The 13,243-nt window shown below is 43.7% G+C and overlaps 1 long non-coding RNA gene across 1 annotated transcript; it reads left to right on the top strand.

Annotated features, from left to right (window-relative positions):
* The first annotated feature begins 1,933 nt into the window (after window positions 1-1,933).
* On the top strand, window positions 1,934-12,832 carry LOC120524184. The gene is made up of 3 exons (XR_005632750.1): window positions 1,934-2,003; window positions 8,849-8,953; window positions 12,745-12,832. It is a non-coding gene; the product is annotated as an uncharacterized LOC120524184 (long non-coding RNA).
* The last annotated feature ends 411 nt before the right edge of the window (window positions 12,833-13,243 follow it).

Genomic DNA, 13,243 nt, shown 5'->3' on the forward strand with positions numbered 1-13,243 from the left:
TGACGGACAATTGAATTATTAGTATATTGACGATAATTTGTATTTACTGGGCACAGAGCAGGGCATATAAAGAAGTACAGCGAGATTTGATTTGTATTGCAGACCAGGCTTGTGTATATTCATCAATTTGTGTTGATGTCCTGATCATTACAGTTTGAATAGCAAGATGTTGTTGGTAAAGATCTTTATATTGACTTGTGATGTTTAGCCCCAGATATTTAAACTGATCTGCTAAAATAAATGGGAAGGTGCCAGTCTAGTATTGTGTGCTGGAGAGTTCACTGGACAAAGCTCACTTTATTGAGACGAGTCTGAGTCCAGATATCTTGTGAAACAATGCAAGTACTGTTAGGACTGCTGGCCCAGAATGCACTGGGTCAGATATATACAGTACTGTATCATCTGCATATGCTGATATTGTGTGTTCAAGGCCTGAACTGATAATCCTCTTTATCTCTGATACATTTTAAAAGTGAACAGCCAATGGCTCAGTGGTGACCGTGTAGTGCAATGGTGACAGATGGCATCCAGCTTGAAGGAGTGAGTTTGAAATAATGTGAATACAAACAGAGACTTGTGGAGTAATATAAAGTAGTTTGATCCATGCACTTATATTTGGGCCAAGCCTAGATTTGTGAAATGTGATGAAGAGCTCGTCCCATTCAAAGATGTCAAATGCTTTTCTGTATCCAAAGATAATAAGATGTGAGGGACGTCCAGCAGATCAACCGCCAGGATGCCTCCTTAAAGGAAGTCTTGTGTCTTATCTTCTTTAAACTGGAGAGAATATCAGGACTTCTAGAACTCTCTGAATGTGTGGCTTACATTTGTATGGTCAATGATTTTATCTCCATATTTGTTGGTCATTTCTGTTACTGTGTTGCAGACTTCCTGCTTGTAGATTTATTGAGTTGTCAGCTCTCTCTGTGTTCATAGTAATGATGTCACAGTTTAAAGATGAGATGTTCTGTTTCTTTTGTTCTCAGAATGTTACATTCTGATTGTAAAGCCGGTCTTTACCTATAAAGTGCCTCATTTGGAGACCTGCCGTATTCTTGATCTGTTCTGGTAATTTGATTAGATAACTCTGAAGCCTTCTTGGTTTTCTAATTTAGTTTTAAAGATATGAAGTAATCTTTCTTCTTAAAGCAAACCCCCTTTAGCTTTGATGCCAGCCCTGAGTCTGTGGTGACCTTCTGTACCCACTGTGCCCATCTGGACTGTGTGATATTCGTCTTTACTGTCCACACTCAGTCAGACTGGATGGTGACCGCTGGTGGACTGCAGTCTTCAAGTCACTCCACAGATTTACAGTCAGGATTCATTTATATTCACACTGTAGACAGATGGATGGATGGATGGATGGATGGATAGATAGATATGATAGATAGATAGATAGATAGATAGATAGATAGATAGATAGATAGATAGATGTGAAAGGCACTATATGATAGATAGATAGATAGATAGATAGATAGATAGATAGATAGATAGATAGATAGATAGATAGATAGATAGATAGATAGATAGATAGATAGATGCACTACTTTACAAGAGAGTCTCAGCTCTATGAGGAGTTCCAGAGTAGCAGTAAAGTAATTCCAGGTGGTGAGAGATGTCGACATGGACAGTTAGTCTGCAGTGAGGAGTGTGGTAGGAATGACAGCCTGGTTCATCTTATTGGCACCTTGGTGACACTTCACTGATTTGATAAAACACAAAATCACGCGCCCCCCTTTACTGGGACAGGCACAAGGCTTTTCACAATATAACTTTGAGCTCCTACTTGTTTGTATTTGGTGATCTCTGCTTAGCTGACCTGCCTGAAGATATCAGAAGAACAACAGAATCCTGGATTAGAAATAACTGGAACTTCTTTCTCTTTCAATCCCTCTGCAGCGTTCATAAAGATGGCTGACAAGTTCAGAGTGCTGTGAAACTCGCTGAGGACTTCTGTACCATTGAAGAATCAGAACATGGCAGTGGAGCAGATGGGCACACAGGTAGGCGCTGTACTCCTACTTAATATACTTAAAATAAATACAATTATTATTCTGTCAAGGCAGGTAAGGTAGGACTTTGATGTATTGTGGTGTTTTGAAGTGTAAGGAAGAGGAATGGATGGCTGATGTTAATGAATGAATTGTCTGCTTCACCTTCTCACGATGAGCCATTTCAGTGAGATTCCCAGTTTATGGTCCCCTCTCTCTGTGAATTTTGAACCTTCATGTCGTTGAACAGTCTGCTCACTCTTTCTCGCTGTAAGACACAGTTGTGCTCTTGTTTGTAATTTAGACAAACGCTTTTAAAAGCTAAGAGTGGACTCGTCACAGCTCTCTCTGTTCGTGTCACACACTGGTGACTAAATCTGAGAAAGCCAAGTTTTGGTCGTCTGTTCAGAGTGCTAATTTAACATGGCAGAGAAGAAGCAGTTTGAGTGACATCAGGTATTTATGGAGGTGCCCCATATTGTGTGGTAGGTGTTACTGTCACGCCAGGTTCAAGTGAGTAACTCCACCTCGAGTAGATTCATTTACTGATGTCGTGTCTTCACTCTCCGGTGGTCAGTGTTTGGTGTGCTCTGCCTCAGTTCACTTTGATCTTAGCCTCTTTGCTGTGTCCTCTACAATTTCATAAGAAAAGTGTGACTCTGATGTGACAGATACGTCCTCAAGAGGTTCATTTGAAGAACGAATCCTGTTCAGAGTGCGTTCAGTCACATGCACACAGGACGAGAAGTGAAGAGCTGAGGTTAGAGCTCGTGGTCCTCCTTCATGTTCAGGGGGAGTTTTAGAACGTGTCCAGCCCTGAGACCTTCAGATCCACAAAGAGAGAGCGTGAGAGATGTTTTCAAGGAGAGGTGTATCTTCTGGTAAGAGCATCACAGATGACTTCTGGCTCAGGTAGAACCTCCTTACAGATTGTGAATCCTCTCCCCTCAGCTCTCTCTCTGGTGGTACCCACATACCCTGACAGGGCTGACCATCACGACTACAATTCCCAAGGTGCCCTGCGGGTGTACAGATGGCAGCTGTACCCAAGAGATGCTGCTCAAGTTCAAGTTCAAGCACTTTATTGTCTTTGTGTAACACAATGAAATTTCTTTTGTGACAGCCCCAAGGTGCATTTAAAGAAAAGTCAAATAATTCCAAGTATGTCGTATACAGTGTCAAGTGATCAAGTAACCATTAAAGTAAATTATTATTACTCAGCGTACAGCAGCATACATTGTTCCTGCACCTGTTAATGAATAGTACATTCCATATTCTATATTGTAATACATTAGTATATTGCACATTACCAATATAGCTTATCGCACATGTTCAGTTAAAAATGATCTCAGATGAGGAGATTCAGAGTTCACAAAGTTTATGGCACAAGTGAAAAAGCTCTTTTTTAGTCTGTTTGTGAGTCCACGGATTGACCTAAAGCGTCTGCCGGACGGAGGAGCTCAAACCAAGAATTTCCAGGATGAGTTTTGTCCTTGAGAATGTTTTTGGCCCTCCTCACACAGCGAGTCTTATACGAGAGTTCGAGTGATGGCAGTTCAGTCCCAATGATGGCCTCTGCTGTTTTTATGACCCGCTGCAGGGCTTCTTTAGCAGCTTTGGTGCAGCTGTTGTACCTGCAGGCCATCATGCAGTTAGTTAAGATGCTCTCTGTAGTGCGTCTATAGAAATTAACCAGCAGCCTCTGGGGGAGGTCAGCTCTCCTTAGCTTCCTTAGAAAATCGAGGCGTTGTTGTGCTTTGCCTATTCTAGCCCAGGACAGGTCCTCTGAGATGGTGACTCCTAGAAACGTAAAGCTGGAAACTCTCTTCCACAGCATCTGCATTGATTGTTATCGGACTGTGATTGGTCGTTTTAGTGGTCCTAAAGGCCAGAAGAACTTCTTTGGTGTTTTTGGTATTTAAGACCAGGTTGTTGGTGTTGCACCATGCTGTCAGATTCTGAACCTCTTCTTTCTATGCAGCTTCACTGTTGTCTGTTAGAAGCCCAATGACAGTCGTATCATCCACAGATTTAACGATAATGTTTGATTGGTGGATGGGTTGACAGTCATGGGTGAAGAGTGCATAGAGAAGGGGACTTAGGACACATCCTTGGGGCACACCAGTGCTCAGGGTAAGGGTGGAGGTTGTGTGTTTGCCAATCCTGACAGACTGGGGGCGGTTGGTGAGAAAATCCAGTAACCAGTTGCATATGGACGGAGCAAGTCCTAGTGCGTAGAGCTTTATGATCAGCTGGTTAGGTATGATGGGATTAAATGAAGAGCATCCTAACATACGTAGGTGTTGGGCTTTTACAAGTGCGAGAGAGCAGCATGTAGAGCCACACAGATGGCGTCCTCAGTTGATCTGTTTGACCGATAGGCACACTGCTGTTGGTCTCGATCAGCTGGGATGGAGGCTGTGATGTGGGTGATTACCAGTCGTTCAACGCACTTTGTGATGACAGGGGTTAGTGCGACTGGTCGATAGTCATTAAGACAGGTTGTCCTCGGTTTTTGGGCACAGGTACAATGGTTGTGGATTTCGGGCACAAGGGGACTACACCTGAGGAGAGAGAGATGTTGAATATGTGTGTAAATACCTCCGCTAATTGGTCAGCACAGGCCTGGAGCACACGTCCTTGCACATTATCAGGACCTGCTGCCTTCCTCGTATTGATGTTTTCGAGTGCCCGCTGCACATCATGTATGTGTATGACCACAGGCTGTGAGTCTCCGGTCAGCTCGAAACTGACTAGAGGCTGGTTATTGTCCTTGTCAAACCGTACAAAGAAACTGTTAAGTTCCTCTGCTAGGCTGGCATTGTTATTGGCCAGTGTGTCTTGGACGTCATTTTTCTTTTTGTAATCCGTGATTAATCAGATGCCTTGCCACATCCGCTGTGAGTTTGAGTTTCTGTCAAAGTCCTCCTCAATCCGTTGTTGTTCATTAGTTTAGCAGACTTGATGCCCTTCTTGAGGTTGGCTCTGCCAGCTCTGTAGGCTGAGGTGTCTCCTAATTTAAAGGCTTTGTCCCTTTCCATGAGCAGCTGTTTGACTTCACTATTCATCCATGGTTTCTCATTTGGGTAGACCTTAATCCTGTTGTTGACAGTGACATTGTCCACACAGTAATTAATATATGACAGCACAGATGAAGTATATGTCTCTGAAGTCTGTCTGTTTGTTCAAAGCAGTCCTGGAGTTGGCAAATGGCCGCTTCAGGCCAAACTTTAACAGTCTTGCTGATTGGATTAGTACTTCAGATAAGGGCTTTGTGCGCTGGAACAAGAGACAAAGAGAGATGATCAGACTGGCCGAGGTGGGGACGTGGAATGGCCTTATAGGCGTCTTTTATGTTTGTATAGACAGACCTGCTCTAAGGTGTTCTCCCCTCTGGTTTTACAATGTACATGCTGATAAACTCTGGGGAATACATCCTTAAGATTCGCTTGATTAAAATCCCCAGCGATGATAAAAACTGCATCAGGGTGCGAGTTGTGTTGTTTGCTGATAACGTCAAACAATATTTCAAGTGCTGACTTAACATTAGCCTGAGGAGGTACAGTATGAATACTGCAGTAACAATAACGACGGTACGTCCTCTCGGTAGGTAAAACGGTCAGCATCTTAGCATCAGATATTCCACGTCTGGGCAACAAAACTTGTTGATTATAGTTATATTAGTGTACCGAGCATTATTAGTATGGACACACAGTCCTCCTCCTGTTTTCTTACCAGAATCGGGGGTCCGATCAGCTCGATGGAGCGAGCAACCTGCAAGTTCAACTGCTATGTCCGGTATGGTGGGATCCAGCCATGTCTCAGTAAAAATCAAAAGGCAGCAGTCCCTTGTAGCTTTATGTGTGGTAATATCCAGTCGGAGCTCGTCCATTTTATTTGTGAGTGATCTAGTATTCACAAGAAGAAGGCTATGAAGAGGGGTTTTATGAGGAGCAGCCTTTAGCCTCGTTAGTAATCCTGCTCGCTTGCCTCTTTTTTGCGTCCTCTCCCTGTGTCGTCTACGTGGCCATCTTCCAAGTGTAGGAGTCAACGTAAGTCCCGGTGATCTGAGAATCTCCTGTGGTATTGCTTCTGTGTTATAATAATTATCTTTGGTGTTAGAGACGATCAATAGAAGATTTTGGAGACTGTAGTGGATGCTCGCTTCTGTGTGTAAAACGATGAAAGTCAATATTAAGAAAAATAATGGCAGAAAAGAGCAACTATTCGGGGAGCACAAAACCGCAGTGTCTGTGTGCGCCGCCATTGTCTGGTTATTGTCTGGTCTCCTGGAGTAATAGATGGTCCCAAGAGACAGTCTTTCCTTATCCTTCATTACATCTTCCTGTCAAGGAAAGGCACCAGCAGCCAACCCAACCAGGGCGCCTGTCCATCCAAATCCTCGCTTATGGCTTCATGTCCAGGTAGGCCATAAGGTAATGCCAGTCCATCCACCTTGGCACCGACAGTGGAGAGCAGCAAAAGGCACAGAAACATCATCTGTGACTCTGAGCGACACAGGAAGAGGGACAGAGTAGACATTGTGAGTGCTTCGAATTCTACTGGACGGCCATCAGAGCACAGCATGCCATGTCTGACCGTCAAACACAGAGAGAGACTCCGATCTGTCTGAGGGACAGAAAAGAGAAAGGGACGTGAAGGGAAACATATTTCAAAATGTTACTCTGCCAGTGTCACACTATCAGGCATTATCAGCTGTTAAGGAATATTTGACAATAAATTCTAAAAATGAATGAAATAAAGATTACATAAAATGAAAACACATTCGCTCATTTAGTTTGTCACCAGTTTGTAGACTGGAGTCCATTTTCTCAAGGTAGTAATAAAGTTTCACTTAACTGTGCCAAGTGACAGGTAAGTTAGTCTTAAAGAAACACAAAGACGTGACAAGTAAGGTGACAACAGCTGACATTGTGATAATAATAATCAGGTGAGCCTGTGCTGAGGTCTGGACGTGGTCACCGACAAGAAAACACGTCATGAGGACACGGAACAGGAATGTCGATGTGACAACAGCAAGTGGGAGTGAAGGGGAGACCAGTTAATGTCACCATTGGTGGTGGGGCACCAGTGCAGGAAAGGAAAATGAACTTTAACTGACCACCAGGGACAATCAGAATGATGTGTGAAGGAGGAGAGGTTTAACTCGGCCATTGATCAAATCATTAGGGAAGGCTCCTTCTTTATTTACCTCACCTTCCTCTGTCGTAGGATGAGGGTCTCTGACTGTTAGATCAGTTTAAATGAAGGCCACTCGTTGAAGAAACAGAATAACACAAAGTATTGATAAACACAAGGATTATAGAAATATGTAAGTGCGTATATAAAGTATGGTGATCTGTACGACAGGACCCTGCCACACTAGACAGACCAACATATCAGACAGAGAGAGGCTGGCAGTTTACTGCTCTTTAGAGTTTTCATTTATCTGGGCACTCAGTTTAACTAGTTTAACGATGCCAAGTCTTTATGGATGATGTCTGATGTTGTGTGGAGTTGTTGCTTTGTTGTGTTGTGTGCAGCTTCATAGAGAAGAGCGTTACTGTTTGTGGCACAAGAGTTTAGCTGCTGAATGTCCTCCTTCAAACAGTGGCTACCTCTCTTTCTGCTTTTCTTTTTAGCTCACTGGCCCACACCACAGTTTGTCTTGGCGGAGACATTAATATTAATATTAATAATAATAATTAATCCTTTACATTGATATTGTGCTCTTCTCACTCCTCAACGGCTTTACAAAGTGAGTGGAGAGCCACTTACACCCCCACTAATGTGCAGCATCCTCCTGGATGATTCGATGGCAGCCATCATTGCGCCACTACGCTACCACACATTAGCTGTTAGGTGGTGAAGTGCTGAGAGACAGAGAGCCAATCAGAGACAGAGGATGATGAGGGTCAGAGTGACTAGGCCATGGATGGCAGTTTAGCCTGGACATCGAGATACACCCGCTCTTTATGAAGGATGCTCAGGGTCTTTGATGACCACAGAGAGTTAGGACCTCAATTTTACGTCTCATCTGAAGGATGGCACCATTTTTATTACACAGTGTCACCATCACTGCACTGGGGCATTGGGTTCCATACACAGACCACAGGGTAAGCGCCCCTCCTGGCGTCACCAATACCTCTTCCATCAGCAGTAACCCAAGCTCTTCCCAGATGGTCTCCCATCCAAGTCCTGGCATGAAGATGCTTAGTTTCAGGTGGGTGACCTCTTCTGAAGGGCAGGTGCTGTGGTTTAAGATCCACAAAGAGAAAGTGGTTGTGAGTTCTCAGCTTTTAACTTTAAGAGAGCCATTGTAGAGATTATCAGTCATTTTGGAGAGTGGGGGTCCTGGGTCCCCTCAGAAGGCTCCTTAGAGATCAGTGAGTGTGTGTGCCTCTCTGACTGAATACGAGGGTGCAGCTCATTTTTATAAAGGAATTCTAACACCTCATGATTGGTTTAAAGTCACTTTCAGTCACAAAATCAGGACCTGCTCACAGTCAAGTTATTCTGTCTGTCTCCGCTCATTCCTTGAATTATGGCTCTTTGTTCTTGCTGGAGTCCATTTCATGTCTTCTGACTCAAGACGTTTGCTGAGTGGCCTCAGGTAAGATGTCTGACTTCCACGTTTATCATCAGATGAACTACCAGCAGATTCTGGTGGAGTTCAGTCACTTAGTTTGGACTGTTAGTGAGAGAAGACACAGCTGGACATCTGCTAAATCTGCTACTTTAACAGGCCTGGAGGGCCACTAAAGCCTAGAAGAATGGCCAGTGCCCACTTTGTCAGTCATCAGGTAGTTCATGTGCTATTCAGTCTCTGATCTCACTCCACCTTACTTGTCTTGCAGCTCCAGTGCCTCCTGTTAGAGCAGAAAGGAGAGTCAACCTTGTGAAGATGATGAAGATCTTCGGTGTTCTCCTAGTGGCCGGCCTCGTATCCCTTTCTGTTTACTGTAAGTATCCTCTGTACTGACGTGGCATTGAAAAGTGAAGGAAATGTGAATGCTTTGTGTATTTTTTATATTCACAGTCATTGGCCCTTTATTAGGAGGACTTGCTCATGACCTCAAAACAGCTAATCATGTGACTGTAATTCAGTGTACATAGTGGGGTCATCTGAAGGAATAACAGGCTCAAATGAAGAAGAATTTCTGGGGTGCCAACCCGGCCATCCCTGTAAACTTCTAAGTCCAAATAGAAGCAAACTCTCGATGGCCTAAAAGGAATCAAAACTATTGTCACAGTAATAAAGAGACTGTCATTAATCAGCTTTCTTGTCTGCCATCTGAAAGTCACAGAGCTCCTTAGCTCTGGTCGCTCTGGATAGACGTGACACTTCCTTCTGGGATGTCAAGTTCTTAGAGCCCAGGGACAGGAAGGGGCGGAGTCAGTTGCCCTCACTGGGCGTTTTCTCTGCACTTTGGTGGAAGAAAAGGACAAGACAGTTAGCCACAGCGCCCCCTCCTGGCCCGGGGTGGTATCACATACCTGTGAAGAACTTGGAGGGTGAGCCTCTGACGGGCATGCGTGACAATACCAGTTGTGACCTTATGTAAAGCTGAAGGTGAATAGAAATCTGAATGAGCGACTTAAACACAGCAATGAGATTTATTAAAGCCATTTCTTGTTACAAGTCCAAATACCACAAAGACTTGTCAGAACGCAGACAGAGGGTCATATGTAGGCAGTTTAGAGAACAGCAACAAATCAAAATGAGAGAACAACAAACCAACTACAAAACTCAGGTTAATGAAAGAAGAAAAACCAAAAAAGAATCCCAAAGTAACTTCAGAGTAGTGAAGCTCAGAGGATGGCTGTCTCAGGGGTTAATAATACACCACGCTGGAGGACAGGTCTCCTTTGAGCTTCTTCGTTTCTGTCCCCTGCCCACCCATCAAGTGACCACTGCATTGTATTCATAGACAGGAGCGTCTGGAGGAACATTGTGACGTCTGCTAATTTGAAATGTTTCACCTTCTTGTTCTGTGGCTTATTACAGCATTTTAATGTGCTGATTTCATTTGGCTGTGATGCCATGTTGTTTCTCAGTGGGTGCCAACATGTTGTGGTTTTGTTGCCTAAACGCGTCATTCTGTTGGTGAGCAGTGCACACTGAAAGTCACAGTCAGTGACACAATCGCCACAATGACATTTAAGGTGCCATCACACTTTTGTGTTTATCAAAGATTACAATACTGTGTTACTTATTAACTCTTTATTTTTAATATTTCATATCTTGATCTTTTATTCTTTTACCTTTATGGCCTACTGATTTTCTGTCCTGATGCAGAACATAAATGACATCTCAAAGGTGGCACTGGCTGTAGGTGGGTTGGCTCTAATGTTAGTGACTGCGCCCCCTCTCGCCCTGCAGTGGCATCGCTTACCTCTGATAAACCTGGAGGTGATCTCAGGAAGACTAACCTGTCAAATTGCACTGTGCCACTCTTACCAGCTGCTACTCGTGTGCCATCCCCATCGTGGAGCACAGCCAGGATCGCTGATGGTCCTTCATACCGACATGCTCTCTCCCAGTGATCAACCAAATCCCATCCTCATCTTCTTCGTGGGTCTGCTGTTTATTTGGTCCTCTGCCTTCTTGAGTCTTCCCAGGCTTGATGGATGAAGTGCAGACCTTCGTGAAACTTGTGCAATGCAGAGCCTGCATCTCTGTGTGACAGGTCACTTGTCAATCAGACATCCAGCCCCTCCCTCTTCAGGGCACTTAGCTAGCTGCTACAATGCTGTGTTACTGCTGTGAGGTAATCCCAGTTTAATATCTGAGACTACTCTTATATGAGACATACTGGTTTACTTCTGGGACGCTCTGCTGTGGTCCTGCGTTACTCTGTGGCGTCATCTCATTGTATAAGAAATCTCAGGATATTTAACATTAGATCACATGAGAGTGCTTTTAGAACTGATTATACTTTATTTGTGATGAAGGGGAAATTATCATTTATAGAATTCAAAATAATTATAAATATAAAATAAAAACAATCAACACCCCCCTCTCCCCCTTCTTTGCTTATTTAAATATTTGTCTCCCAGTTATCTGTCTGTGTCGTCTCCTGACTCCATTCCCTCTCTTTAAACTGCTGTCGTCCAGGGTCCGCATCACAGCCTCCTCCAGCCTAAGTTATGTTTAACTTCTAAAGACCTGTGGAGTTTAGGAGACGAGTGCATTTGTTGTCTCGTTTTATGTATTTATCATGTAATGCGCCCTAAATTATCATTTACTGTTCTGAAGAAACATTAACAACAATAAGCGTTACACAAAATACTCAACTGTCATCTCAATAGACGTCACTAATGTTAAAGATGAAAACAGTGAAGAGAAAATACAGCATATGTGATGACGGGGGGCCGGCTAGGTGTGTCTCGGCCGAAGCTGGAGAGGGCAGGTGGGACGAGAGTCAGCTGATGGGGGCTGAGAGAGGTGTGCTTATCTTGTCGAGGAGACTAACCTGATGCCTTGAATCATTTCAACGAGAGACTTTAAAGTATTGATTGTCTGTTTTTAACCTCCACAATTGAACGGCCTTTTTATGGACTATTTATTGACTTCTTTCTTACTGCATTGCACTTGTCATACATGTGTGTTTGGGGGTCACCTTCTGGGCTCATCTGAGGTAAGCACTACCACTCTGGGACACCAGGGGGCGCAATTACTAACACTTGTATGTCTCTTATCCCCCAGAGGTCAGAGAGGATGCCCACTGAGGGTAACTGGCCATGCCCCTTGGAGTCCTTGAACTGTAAAAGCGAGGCACTCCCAAGAGGTGGCGTCTCCTTCAGGTGATAAGTGCACTGCCTTATGGAGCTCTGATCCTGTTGACAGACCACTGACCAGAGGCTATCACTGTGACGCCAAGGGCTAAAACTGCAGGATTTGTTAACCTTGTGCTGTCATGTACCCATCTTCTTCCTCCAAATCATAATATGCCTGTTGTGCTTGACCTGTTAGGAAGGCATTGAGTAGATGTGCCCATTCATGATGGCCAGCGGTGCCAGGCAGCAGTGTGCTCAGAAATCAGCAGGTACAACTCAACATCATCTTGTGGACACATTAGGACTTCAGTTGGGCCGGTCCCTGTCCTCGTCCAAGGTGTTGGGCTTCCACTGCCTCAAGTCATGCTTTGGCTTCTGCCACGTCTGCCTGTGGTGAATTTGTAACTGGTTTAACTGGTCTGCTAGGTGGTGATTCTACCAGGTTGGCAGATTTCTGACTATGCCACTTGTCATCAGAATAAGGAAGGACAGGACTTGGGCTAAATGTTGGGGTGCCAATCGGGTCACCCTGTTTACTTGAAATAAAAAAATGAAAACGATAGGCTTACCTCAGATGAGACCAGAAGGTGACCTAAGGACACACATGCGTGACACACTGTGCCATTCTGGGTTACGACCTACTAGGGGGTCATGTGGACTGTTTGAGGTCAGGTAAGGGCCCGGATGTTGAGACTTGACACAAATAACAAATAAAGATTAAAGTCTATCTCAGCTTGTTCATACCCACTTTACGTTGATTAAAATAAAAGGTGAAAAACAGAGCTGCTGTTCCACACTGAAAACTAGTAAGGCACAATCTTCATCTGTCATTACAAACTGTGATGGAGTAAAATGAGCAGGAAACATGGCAAGGGATTCTTTATCACTGCAAAACTGAGAGCACTCTTAACTCACGTGTAAAAGATATATTATTTTATATTACTGATTGTATGACATGATTTGATTTCCTCAGATTTCATAAAATTAAATCACAAGGATCAAGAGCTGGAGGAGTTAAGAAATCCAAGTTACATCTTGACCAGTAAGTACAGCGCTCTGTCTGAGGATCAGGCTACCCTGCAGTCCAAAAACGAAAGAAACAACAGTGAACTGCAGGAAAGTCGAGATATGCTGAAGGCCGAAAGGAAAAGAAAGTGCAGTGAACTGCAGTCAAAGTACGTAACTCTGAATGAGAAACTTGATGAACTGACCGAAGGGTTCAGTAATCTGAAGGAAACACTTGTTAACGTAAGTTCTGAAAGGGAAAGAAACTACAGTGATCTTCAAGAAAGCCGAGATAACTTACAGTCTCAGCACACAACTCTGAATGAGAAATATGTTAAAGTGACCAAACAGTACATTAATCTGCAAGAAAGATTTGTTAACATAATTTATGAATTGAAAACAAACTACAGTGATCTTCAGGATAGCCGAGAGAATTTACAGCTTGAATGCAACAGAAACAACAGTGA

Source organism: Polypterus senegalus, chromosome 2, assembly GCF_016835505.1.
Source record: "Polypterus senegalus isolate Bchr_013 chromosome 2, ASM1683550v1, whole genome shotgun sequence".
Taxonomy (NCBI): Eukaryota; Metazoa; Chordata; class Cladistia; order Polypteriformes; family Polypteridae; genus Polypterus; species Polypterus senegalus.